Genomic DNA, 12304 nt, shown 5'->3' with positions numbered 1-12304 from the left:
AGAAAGACAGGGAGAGAAACATTAATGTGTGGTTGCCTCTCGTGTGCCCCCTACTGGGGACCTGGCCCACAACCCAGGCCATGTGGCCCGACTGGGAATCAAGCCGTCAACCCTTTGGTTCACAGGTGCACACTCAATCCATTGAGCTATAGTAGCCAGGGCACCTTATTGTTAACATAGTAAAAGAACTTAGTAAGTGAAAAATATCTAAGCACCTGAATTTTATGATCCATTACTGAGAAACAGACAAAACTTCTTCCTATATTAATTGCTCCCCAAACAACATTTACTTTAAAAACCCAATCTTCAAAACAATATTTCTCTGAGAAGGTCATTTCCCAAGTGTAATGTTCAGTGTATGCGGTCCCCCAGAGAGTATTATACAGAATCCTATTCGTATATATTTTACCAATAATCTCAATTATTGTTCTGGACATTTAAGATTATTGTTTGGAAAAGTAATATAATACCTCGAACAGACTCTACCCCTGGGTCAAAGACTTGCTTGTCTTCCCTGTTGCTCATTTTTGCTGTGCCCATCAAAACTCTTAATTCCCTGGAAGGGGTGTTTAAGACCAAATGCCTTATGTGAGTATCACAAAGTAGAAAATACAGCTTTCCCTGAAAAGTTTGAGCAATGACATTCAGAATGGCTGAAAATAATCTGAAGCAAATTTGTCCAGTTAAAATTTGCCCAATAAACAGAGAAGGCAAAGAAGGAATTGTGGTTATAATGCTATTTAATCTTAGTTACTTAAAAGCAACATTTTCTAAATATTATCTAATATAACAAAACAGATTTTTACCACATCTTTATAGTACAAGGCAAAATCCAGATAAGGAGGCGAAAATGTGTAATAACAGAAAAAGACATGTACTCAACACAGCTTTCATATAATACTAAAGGCATAATAATAAAAGGTGAAATAAAGCACTGTTAGTATCATTATCTCTGGCTCTATGTAAACATATCATATTTAAACATATATAAACAGTGCAATTTTAAATTATTTTTGCAGATACAGACCATTTAAAGTAACAATAAGTGGTAAATAGTTATAAATCTTTTCTTTGCATACTGTGTTAATTTCATGGGAATTTCCCTAAGATATGAAATAATCTATCATTGCTTTGATAGTTTCTGCTTAAGCCATGGTAAATCATTTACTTGTAAAAGCATATACAGACGTTAAGTAAAACGCCTATGAGTACTCCTATGACGCCTTCTATTTTATTTGAAATATAACTCTCTTCGCAACTCCAGGTAACTGTTAACTCAATGCAGCTGCTTATTTATTCCCATATGTAAATCATTCTGTTTATAAGAGTATCTGATTATTAAGGATTCATATTTCCAGGAGAAAGGACATCATGGTTATTCTGATACCTCCCCTAAAATAGCAAGGTCTGAGAAGGACAAATGTCAGCCACATTGAGCACATTGCAAACTTGTTTTATCATGTGTCTGTCTGCCCCTTGGGCCATCACCGAGGCTAGCTAGCGTACACGGATGTTCTGGATGAACTTCAGGAAGGGACCAGAACTGCCGGCCTGGCCAACCAAGAGGCATTTCCTCGCTAATGACAATATACCCCTAACGATGAAATTACACTTACTTTAGAATTAATTACCTCCTCGGGATAAAGAATTTGGCAACCCTTCTATACTTCACCTGATCCTGTGCCTTAAAAGAGCTTGATACAAAGGGAAATGTTTTAAGAATTTAATATGTACCTTCTACTTAAGTTATAGTCCTTGATAAAACATAATTTTAAGTGTTTTTCTCTTGCTGATATTTTAAAATATAGTTCTTTATACTATAGGATCTCACAAATAGCAATACGATGAACAGGAATAATGTTAAAAATTTTAAGGAATTTTTGGTGAAAAGTTTTTCAAAATCTTACTATATTTTAAAAATAACTGTTAATACCTCCCATTGCTTTTAACGTCGGCCTCTAACCAGTTGCGACATCCTATGCAACCTAAGCCTGTCGCTTTTCCCCAGTGTTCATGTCCTCGCTTTCACTCCCACCACTATCCTCACACAGGCCCTCACCTCTATTCCACAATCTTTACTGCACTCCCCCGCCCCCCCACCATGTCCCATTCTTCCTCTACAAAATGCCACTGCAACACAATTCCTGTAAGGCTGCTTGCCTAACCAAGAGTCTTCTTATCTTCCCCACGGGGCATCTAACTTACTACTGGCTCCTCAAGGCCCTCAACGTGTAGTTAGTTACCCATCTCCCTTTCCCTCCTGATTCCTCATTTCTTCCTACCTGTTTATTCACTGCCCACCCCATGCCCCCAGGCCTTTTCTCTCCATCCTCTTACTTTCTACCTGTTCTTCGAGAGTCTGCAAATGCAGTAGAAAACATGACCAGAGTATGCCAAAATGCCAATGCTCTCAATCTCCTGTCAGCACCCACTACAAGTATTTTTTTAATCTGTTTTTATACTTTTACACACAACCCTGGGTTCTAGAAGGGGACTACCTTGGTTCCATGCTGCTCTGCACTACTTCCAGTAAAGTAACTCTGGGCAATGAACTTGCCGGCGCCTGTCTCCTCATCTGGGAAACTGAGTACTAACAGTACCCATGTCACAGGCTGTTCAGAGAAATACATGAATTAATTCATAAACCTTAACCTGGCACAGAGAAAGTAGTCCAAAATGTTAGTAATCACCGGTATAGCGATCATCCTCCTCACTAATCATTACACAGCATTGGCAGCAAGACAAAATGAAATGGTTAATAATAGGGGCATTGAAATAAGGAAAAATAAGTAAGACTCATCGCTGTACAAGTGACAAAAAGGTCATCAAGCATTTTTCCAGCTGTAAAAAAGATTAGATAGTTTGTAAAGAAATGTATAGAAAGTGTCAGCTTCTAATATTAATTGTTATTTACATATTTATAATTTCAGAGATGTAGAAATTAAGGAACAGAAAGAATAAATGGTTTTTTGCAGGCCACCCATCTAAGCAAATGCACTGTGAGGTTGTCTGTGTCCCTCCCCCCACCAAAGTCTATTACTCCTTTCAAGATATAGACCAAAATGCAATAAACATATAAAAACACAATACATTTAAAATGACAGTAACATTGCTATCACCTCCTACATTTATAAAGAGTTGCACTTTCAATAACTTATCCCACGTGGTCTGTTTTTGCTCTACCTGTACTACAATACAGACTGGAGTTGCAAAACAAAGTAGATACATACAGTGTTTACAGGAAATGATGTATCTTTTCATAGGCATTTTGAAACTAAAATTTAGTAAACAGAAAAATGCATGGGGGAGTTGGGTTGGAGAACACAGAGTGTGGTCAGTTCAGTCAACAGCTCAGAGCTTTTCCCACCAACTTTTGCTCCAGGGCAGGCCATGCCCTCCAGTTCATTCTGCCACTTAACTTGCCCCCCACCCTCTACCTCAAACTATCTTTTCACTAGGATGAAAGTTATCTATCCACATAGAGTGCCAGAAGACCACCATAAAGGCAATGATCTCTTGTAATCAGATAATACAGGAACAAAATGTGAATGTAACCTTATCACAATATAGAGAAAATTCAGTGTCAAATCAACTATAATTGTTTAAAACATGATTATGTCAAAGAGATGTACTAGAATCATTTAAAAAACTAAAAACAATGCGTAGAAAACTGTAACCATGTATTTTCTAAGTGTTTTTCCAAGGATATAAATGTAATGCTTATAGAAATGCATGATATTGTATAATGTGAAAATCATGCACACTAACCAGTTACCCTACTACCTCAAGTCTAAAGATACAAAATATGCTCAGAGACCTGTAATGTCATACATCAACAGCACTCCTTGAATCCTCTGCTTTGCAGGCACTCACAGTGGATGTGCTCCATGACTCATCAGAAACGATATACAGAGTTCACGGGGATCGCAGTTGCCTCGTGTTCCAAACATGTGTTGACACTAATGACAGCTACGCCTCATAGAGTGGGAGACAGATTCAAGATGACAACCAGCAGAAAGGCAACTCTTCGGAGGTTCCCTATAAAATCTGCCCCCTTCCCCTCCCCAGAAACACACACACACACACACACACACACACACACACACACCACTACATCCCTCCTGTCTTAGATCTCTGGCATCCTTCAAGGAAATAAAAGTACGCATACTTTATATAGACAGAAAAGAACTGCATTTTTTTGTCAACCTAACTCTCACTGCGCATAGCAAAATGTACTTCAGTTACAAAAATATCTAAAAGGAATGTATCCAGGACCTATGCCACTGTGCTTTGTTTACCAGTCAGATGTTTTTTCAAGAAAGTGTTCAAGTTATAATGACAATGCCCCCACGTACAGGAATACTCCAAAGCCCATAACGTTAACACAGAGATGTATTTTTACCTTTCCTAACGTCCAAAACAACGTCCTCTCCCCTACAGAGGAAAATATTTAATCGTCGTGAACTCATTAATCTTTGATTAACCTGTGGTCAGGAGTTTGTCTGGGTTTATTTGGCATTTTTATTTTCCAAGGAAGGAAAGTCATAGCAAAGGAAAATACATATTAAGCATTTGAAGATAATTACTGTTTACTGAAAGCTCTACTCTAAAATAAATTTTAGTGACTCGTTTATGTTTGCTAACTTTGGGACAATGATAACTACAGTGTCTCTAAAATGCTTCTAAGTAGCAATCATCCTCTATCCTGGCCTTTGAGAGGTGTTAACGCTCACCCCCTAATTATAAGCCTTTTCTGTGTTATTACTACCTCACCATTCAATCTCTAAACTAAATGGTAGTTTTGAGGAAATAAAAATAGATGTTAGGTGGTGTGTTTTCTCAAATTTTGGTTACAATGGATAAGAACTACAAGGAATTTCTACATATAAGAAACTTCTTTAGCTCAAAAAAACAAAAGTTCATTTTATTGCATTTTGACCAGCAAACTCTTTAAGCTTTCTCCTAGAATACTGTTTTCGAGCTTTATTCTGGAGTAGCACCATCCAATAGAAATGTAATACATGCTACATTTGCTATTTTAAAGTTTTCTAATAGCCACATTTAAAAAGTGGTTTTTTTTAAAAGTAGGTGAAATTATTTAATAATATATTCTATTGTAACAAATATATCCAACACATTATCACAGCAGCATATTTATAAGCATAAAAATTTTAAGCAGATGTTTTACATTCTTCCCTTTGTACAAAGTTTCCAAAATCCAGTATGTATGTTATACTCCGAGTAAACCTCAGTCCAGACGAGCCAATGTCAAGTGCTCAACAGCCACATGTGGCCAGTGGCTGCTGTACTGGACAGCACATTCTAGATTTCCAGTAACATGAAGCTTTTCAGCTTAACAGGCCACACACTTGAAGATCTTCCTGCGTAACATGCTCTATGATCGGCATTGCCATTAGCATTATATATGGAGCTAAACATTTAAATAAATGTATTTCACTTCCTCTTTCCACTCCTGGGACCCAAATACCTACTGCCCTGAAGTCTTTTTGTTTGAATATAAGGAACTCCAAATCACCTATACTTTTCAGCTTTTTCCAAGCAAGATCTCAGACATACTCTAATCCAAGCATCTTCTAACAAAGCAGAAAACCAGGAGGTGCAGCAAGGCTATTCCCTCTCTCTTTCCATAAATAGATAAATCTAACACAGGCCTAATGTATGGCGACAATGATAAACACAAGGGCAATTTTTTTTTTTGCTTACAATGAAGACAGGAAATTTTATATAATGAAGTAATACACCCTTCCTCAATGAGAAATACAATTTTACTCTTCGCCCCCACCCCCCGCCCCGCTCCTCCCAGGAGAAACCTTGGGATATTCTGTTCTTTTTCTGGAACCGAACCCAGTGTTTCATTTCATAGGAATTCTATGCCCAGAGGAAGAACAGAATGTTGGAATCAAAATTTAATGAATTCAACTTGGAGTCTAAGTTTGCCTCGAATGTGGAAACATAAACACACGCAATAATATCTCAAACCATAAAACATTTTGGATTCTCTGTTGGCATGGCTGCATAGAGGATCACACTTGATGTGTATCTGCACACAATTTGTTCTTAGTTACACAGGGAAAAAAAATGAAACTAAGCACATGTGAGGTTTTCTAAGTCTCTTCGTAATAATAAGACCTGATTATTATGTCTTAGATGACACTGTAATTATAGACAGAAGAATGGACAAACAGGTTTTCTGGTGCTGACCCAACCTGTTCCCTAAAGCACAAAAGGCAACTTTTGTAGTCCTTGGTGAGAAACCCACTAAACAAATAAAACTTAAAACTATGTCTACATCTTGTGAAAAGGTCTAACAACACAATAATTAAAAAAAATTGTCTCACTCCCATGCAAATACATAAGAGATGGAAATCAGAACACTATGTAGGTTCCCTAAAAAAAAAAAAAAAGTTTGAGGCTGTAATTGTCACCAACTTTAATAAAGCAAAGATACAATTGACAATAATGTGGTTTCTCTGGCTACAAAATAACTTTATTCAGTGTCTCCGGCCTAGAACTCTACACCTAACACAGAATTCTAAGTTCTAAGCTTTTCCAACGAAATATTCTCAGGATGAATTTTACATTCGCTCTACTTTCATTTTAACTTGTCTCGGTTGATAATGTTTTATCTCAACAAGACAAGGCGACACACCAACGCTCCCAAGAACCACACGGAGATAACATGGAGCGTGGATCACTTATGCTGGTTTAGAATAGCTGTGCGCTCAATACCCCTGTGTATAAACAGACACGGTGTTCAAACCCAGTAGAGAGGAACGCCGTGTCCACTGGTGTAGTATTTCAAAGCACGTTGCAAAAGGGCCTGCAAATCCAACGGCATTCATTAGGACTTCTCGCTCCGTGGAGTAATTTGTTTAAGAAATTCCTCAGTGCGTGGCGGAGTTTACCTTGCATTTGCTATCCCCTGCGCCCGTGCTGGTGGGCACAGAGAGGAAAGGCAGTAGCAATAACCTTTTGGGCAGCTTCTGACTCAACCTTAATCCTAGGGAAGCACACTCCACGGAAACACCCCACAGGAGCGCGGCAGCTGCACGTTCTCCCGGCCCCGGAGAGACTTAAGAACACAATTACTGTTCTGGCAGCACCCCTGCGGCTGTAAAGTGCTGTGTGAGGGGCAAGCTCCAGCTCCACCATATACCTGCTCGTGTTACAGGCTCTGGAATCAAAGTATTCTCACATGACACATTACTACCAATAACAGATTCCGCCTCCGTTAAAAAAAAAAAAAAAAAAGCGGGGTGGAGGGAGTGCTACATATTTGTCCTGCTTTTGTCTAAAAAACCAGAACCCAAGTACTAACTACTTTTCATTCCTTTCAACCTTTCATGGAAGCAATTCAATCAACCAACTGCGGCTCCACCCAGAGAGCGTCTATACTTACTTTTCTTACCGCTCTGAGTGACGCACTACAAAACGGCGGGGGGCGGGAGGTGGGGGGGAAGGAGCCCTCTCAAGCAGGGCGTCTTCCGCTCTGTAAACTTGGCAAAAAGGCGAACTGGACTGAAATACAGCACTCTCCATATAAGGAAGCTGAGCTAAACATGCCATGCGTAATTTATGGGTAGCAGACAGAGAATTAACCTTTGCGTGCACATATTTGGCCCAGATGCAAACCAGGCTGGATGGCAGCCCCGGAGATAGAGGTGGGAGATCTCTTGGGAGAAACAGGGGCTCCCAACGTATGGGCTCGCATCAGCCCCCCCCCCCGACGAAGGTCATTAAGTTGTAAGTACGCTTGCACGCACCTGTTTATCCTCCCCACCCCTTCCTTTCTCTCTCTCTCTCTCTCTCTCTCTAGGCTGCCAAGTTGGAAGCTGGCTGCGCTCTGACAGTGTCCGCAGAGCCCAGGGACGGGCTGCCGGAGCCGGGCTGCAGCCGCCACCTCCCGCTCCTCCTCCAGCCCCGGAGGGTGCGATCGCGGACGAGCCGCAGCGGGGAGCCGCAGCCCGCTGCCTCCTCGCACTTCCTCCCCCAGCCCCGAGCCGGCGCGACGGCGTCCAGACAATGCCGCGCGGCCGAGCGGCGCAGGCAAAACTGCGACCGTGGAAACTTACCTCTCACATGTTTTTTTCAGAGGCGGCCCGACTGCCGACCGAGTGCCCAAGGCATTGTGGGAGTCCTGATTCCGAGAGGCCCGCGATTTAAAATTGAACTTGTCAGTGCCCGGTCACGGGAGCATTGTGAGCGCCACAACTCATTCAGCTGCAGTGAAAAGACTGTTGCAAGTCGCCGTGCAGCCTCTTATCGCCGAGGTCTGGTTTCCGCTGCTGCTGCTGCGCGGCCCCTCCCCCGCCGGCCCAGCCCCACCAGGAAGCCCGGGGCGGACTCGCCGAGCTCCGGAACGCGCGCGGCGCCTGGAAAACGCTCGGAAACTTTGCGCCGCCCGCCCGCTCGCGCTGCCCCTCGTCCGCTCGGGAGCCCCTGCACCTAGCAAAGTCCTCAGGGGGGGTAGTCGCCCCTCGCGAGTGGGCGCGGAAAGCAGACGGAAACCCGAGCCGGCGCTCGCGAGGTGCATCCCCGCAGCCAACCCGTGGTATCTTCCATCTTATACGTTCCACATTACCACCTCCCAGCCAGGGTGCCAACGGGACGCACTCCTACGACTTTCGGCTCCCTCCGACTGGCTGGGAGGACGAAGGGGTTCGTGGTGTACAAAGGCCCGTGGATGAGCTTTGTAAGGAATCCTGCAAGGTTAGGCTGAAGGTGAGAAGCCGATGGGGGCAAAACACTAGGAATCTGGTGGGGCTGCCGCCCCAAAAATGCACCACACGGTTTTGGAGCTTGGATGGCTCACGGGCGGGAAAGGAAAATCTGCAAGACCGACCCGCCTGTGTGTATCTTTCTCAAGGAACAGGGTGGGTGTCCACAGTTTTGGAATTCCTTAGTCAAAGGAATTGTCACACAAGCACAAACACAGACCAGCTTCCCATCTAGTTTGTAAATATTTGGGATGTAAAATCCCCTCCCTTGTCCACTCTGCGTTATTTGGTTTATAGAAAAGAGTCCCCCACCACCCCCCCGACACACACACACACACTCTCTCTATCTCTTTCGCTCTCTCTCTTAAAAATAAAATATTATTTTCTGAAATACTGGAATATTCCAAGGCAAATAAGTCATAATATTGTTGGAGCAAAAGAAATCTCAGCCCCAAATCATAATTCACTGGGTGTTTACAAGATATAACTTGGCTTCACTTTCAATGGAAAGAATCTTGGACTAACGTGGTGTGATAAAGTTTTGGAGATTTGGGAGTAGAATTTTCTTTGGATGTGAGGAATGTCAATAATTTATTTATTCAATGATTTTCATTTAAAACATTTGTTTCATGTTTGGACACAATTTGGAACAAGATGCTAGATATGCTTCCCTGTTCTTCCTACAACTTTGTTGTGTTGCAAAGGGTGGGGCCAGCTTCAGGAGAAGGAAAAGCATCCTGAACTGTGCTCAAGTACAGAAATACTTCCAGAGGCTTTAGTAACAAGCTTGCATTCTTGACCCTTGGCTAGATCCACAAAACACCGAGTTAACATTACATATTGCTCCATTCCAGAACAAATAATTACATGGTGCCACTTCTCAGTGTTAATTATTAAAAACTATTCAAATACACACAGTGGAAGCAAATTAAAAGGACATGGATGGGCATTCCCTACCTGTCAGTTAATAACTATGAGGACTTTCTTCTAATTTCGCGCTTCCTTCAACAGCTAGAATGCCTGCTGTGTCAGAAATGCGAGAGTGAGTACCACAGAGTCCTTACTCTCAAGGAGAATACCCTACTAAGGAAGGGACAAACCAAATAATTCTTCCTGAGCAATAAGTGCTAAGATGGTGAAGGCAAGCCCAAAGGCCTTCCGAAGAGAGTCGGGGAAGGCTTCCTGGAGGAGTTATTCCTTTTAATGGGTACCTTGAAAGGTGTGTGGAAATTAACAAAATGAAAAAGGTGAGTCCCGGTCAAGCAGGGAAAAGAGCACAGCAAATACAACAGACCTGCCAGTTTGTCTGTTAGAAGTGAGAGAAGGATCAGAAGAGGAGAGCGGCAGATAAGCCAAGAGGAGGTCTGTGTTTATCCAAGGAGTCTCAACTTTGCTCTGAAAAGTGTGAAGAACTGCAAGAGTTGACACAGCAAGGAACTATGCGGAATCTGGACGTGTGTTTCAGAAAGATCCTATGGCAACAGCTTGAAGGGGGACTGGAGTGTGGGGTGGGTGACAGCAGAAGGAAGAAGCCTGGATGGGTGTGGACAGACTGGAATGGTGACTCATGCAGGGAGTGAGGAAGGGAGGAGCCTTGGGAGACTTTCAAATCCCTGGCTTAGCCTACTGAGTTGTTTGCTGCTTGCCTTTGAATTTCTTCCGTTTATTTCCCATGCTCCTTGACAGCAGACCCTGACTTCTGAGCTGAGCCACCTCAGCCTCTGTTCGCAGGTTGGTGCCCCCACTGGTTTCCATGTTTCTCTCCTCCCAACATCCAATGAACAGCCAAGGGCTAGCCCACTGGTAGAGAATTATTTTCAATGGTTCTCTGACCCTTGTGGAGTTCCAAGTGAGTGCTTTCGTGTTTTTATTTTCTTGTGGGTTAGAAAATTTGATATTTGAAACAACGTGGAGAAAAGCAGGACTTTGAATCTGTGCATGGTGCAAGAGGAGAAATTATCCAAGAGGGGAAATTATCTTTCCACTTCAGCCTTGGAGGAGGGGAGAAGTTCTGGGAACAAAAGAGAAATTGAAACTGAGACAAGTGTTCTTCTACTCCATAGAACAGAATGAGAAGAAATGCAAGAAATACCCTTGACTGTTAGAACAAAATAAACATCCCAGTAAATAACAAAGAAGAGAAGAAAATTTTATTTTACATTTGGGAAAGGAAAAAGGGATGGCTAAGAGAACTTATATAAAACAATGGTCAAACAAGGACTCAGAGATGAGTTAAAGTAAATTGTGATAAAAAAAACTTCACTGTCACTGATTTAGCTTACTTTATCATTTATAATATTACATCATGAATAAGGGCATTTTAAATTTTGGAGCACTGTGGCAAACACAAGCTCATATGTTAAAAAATATTAAATCACATTGCCAGCTTTCAACTACCAGGGAATTCTAACCACATTTCAAATTGTGGAAATTATTAAAAAATCATTATAGTAATAAAAAGTAAATAGTCCCTCATTCAGAATACCCATTGATATTCTCTCAGTGCCGGGGGAGAGTTATGGTTGCTCTTATTTCTATGAAGTGTCATTATATCATCCACGGGATGATGAGTAAGTATATCCATAAATATAAAGAAGATCATTTATGGGAAGATAGCAAAATAATAGAAAACAATTTCAGATGGCATAAAACTACATTTTCAAATGAAAGAGAACATATGCACTGCAGGTTACTAAATATTTCAGACCATTCAAGTCTTAATTATACCAATTAATCCCAATAGAAACACAGTTAAGAAATATGGCTTTAAAAGATAATATCAACTCCTTGATTTACCAATGATGCAGATAAAGGAGATGGTAGCATTTATCTGTTTCACTCAAAGGGGGGCTATTAAAGTATCTGTGTAAGTGTGTGAGCGTAGGTATTCTGAGTTGTATCTTTCTTGTCCTACATGCCACATTTCTAGCTCAATAAGCTCTCATTGCCTCCCACATATCATTTGTCTTTTCTGGCCTCTCCCACCACACACACACAAATCATATAAATGAAAATATACCATGAAAGTATGCTTTTTAAAAATTGATATATGAAAGCGTCACAAATCACTGATCTAAGAATGCTGCTTTTATTGTACTAGGATTAAAACAACCTGTTGTGAGATAGTGTCAAAACTGAGGCCCAAATGCAGGTCCCTTGCTCTTTAGTCCGTGTTTAACGATAGATGGTTAAGAGGACAAGCTGCTAGAAGGCGTGAATAGTTGGAAACACTCTGGTATGGAAAGTCCATTTTAAGGCAATGCAGTAAATGCATCTTTGTTAAATGTCACAGCCAGGAAGGAGGCACGCTCCTTTGTAGCCTGGATTCAAACTTGTTCAGGAATAACCATACTCAGTACAATTCCATGCACTTAGTCTGCTTTCAAGAATCCTCATATACCTCACACACCAAAGCAAGTTTGACAAATTACAACCAGTATTTAAATATATATGTAATATACATCCTATTATATATTTTGTGAATATACAGTGCAGACAGTCCCCAACTTATGATGGTTCAACTTCGGATTTTTTCACTTTACCATGGCACGAAAATCGTATATATT

The 12304-nt window shown here is 41.4% G+C and overlaps 1 protein-coding gene across 10 annotated transcripts in view; it reads right to left on the bottom strand.

The window, feature by feature from the left end:
• Positions 1-12304, bottom strand: part of MBNL1 (muscleblind like splicing regulator 1) — a 190213-nt gene that overhangs the window by 158225 nt on the left and 19684 nt on the right. For 2 of the 10 annotated variants that reach the window (XM_045851108.1, XM_045851109.1), the window contains exon 1: positions 8094-8317. The exons of 2 other annotated variants lie outside the window; for them this stretch is intronic. The gene's annotated coding sequence lies outside the window, so the exon portion shown is untranslated. Of the gene's footprint in view, positions 1-8093; positions 8318-12304 lie in introns of those variants that run through there. 6 more of the 10 variants (XM_045851100.1, XM_045851106.1, XM_045851103.1 and 3 more) reach the window with 5 other exon arrangements.

Source organism: Phyllostomus hastatus, unplaced genomic scaffold (genome assembly GCF_019186645.2).
Source record: "Phyllostomus hastatus isolate PE091 unplaced genomic scaffold, TTU_PhHast_1.1 phas_contig_86, whole genome shotgun sequence".
NCBI lineage: Eukaryota > Metazoa > Chordata > Mammalia > Chiroptera > Phyllostomidae > Phyllostomus > Phyllostomus hastatus.
This window is presented reverse-complemented; position numbering and strand designations above follow the sequence as displayed.